The sequence below is a fragment of the Cornus florida genome, unplaced genomic scaffold (assembly GCF_030987335.1).
Source record: "Cornus florida cultivar Cherokee Brave unplaced genomic scaffold, ASM3098733v1 CherokeeBrave_3.0.0_Hap2_Chr03, whole genome shotgun sequence".
NCBI classification, from domain to species: domain Eukaryota; kingdom Viridiplantae; phylum Streptophyta; class Magnoliopsida; order Cornales; family Cornaceae; genus Cornus; species Cornus florida.
Window position 1 is genome coordinate 24,883,769 of NW_026775573.1, and position 668 is coordinate 24,884,436.

Consider the following 668-nt stretch of genomic DNA (forward strand, 5'->3'; position numbering starts at 1 on the left):
CATATAGTTCAGATCTTGAAGAATAGAAGTAAACGCAGTCACACTTTGAAAGGGTTGGAGCATTCGTGGAGTGCTGTCTGATCTACCCGTTACTCTTCTACAAATATTAAGTGTAAGCCTGAGGTTAAATTGCTGTTGGACGGGGAGTCGCAAAGCTAGAGGATTGTCAACGGTTGGTGTGGTGTAGAAAGATAGGGTGTGAGCCAGAGTCAAAGTTCGGTATACTTTATTTCAAACATAGTGGATTGGTTTAGTTTGGACTGCATAGTCCACGAGGTTTTTCCCATATAAACAGTTGACGTATTTTATCAACTAGGGTTTCCTCGCTAAAATTCTGGTGCAATCTCTCTAACTCTTAACTTGCTTTACTTTTTATATATTTGTGATTGTGGATGCATGTTTAAGTTGGTCATAATTTAATCAATCATAAATTAAGCAAGTTGACCTAATAATCAGATCTAGGTTATTAAAGGAGTTAACACAATTAAAATAAACTAACTGTTTTCGCACCCCGCGTGACTCTTGCTTCATAATTTGGTATCAGAGTGGGTTACTCGATATACAGAGTTGATCATAGTTGTTGATTATTTGTTGATTTTTGCATCATATCTGAAAATTCATCTATTGATGTGTTGCCTTTAACTACGGTTTTTTTTTCCTATCACAAG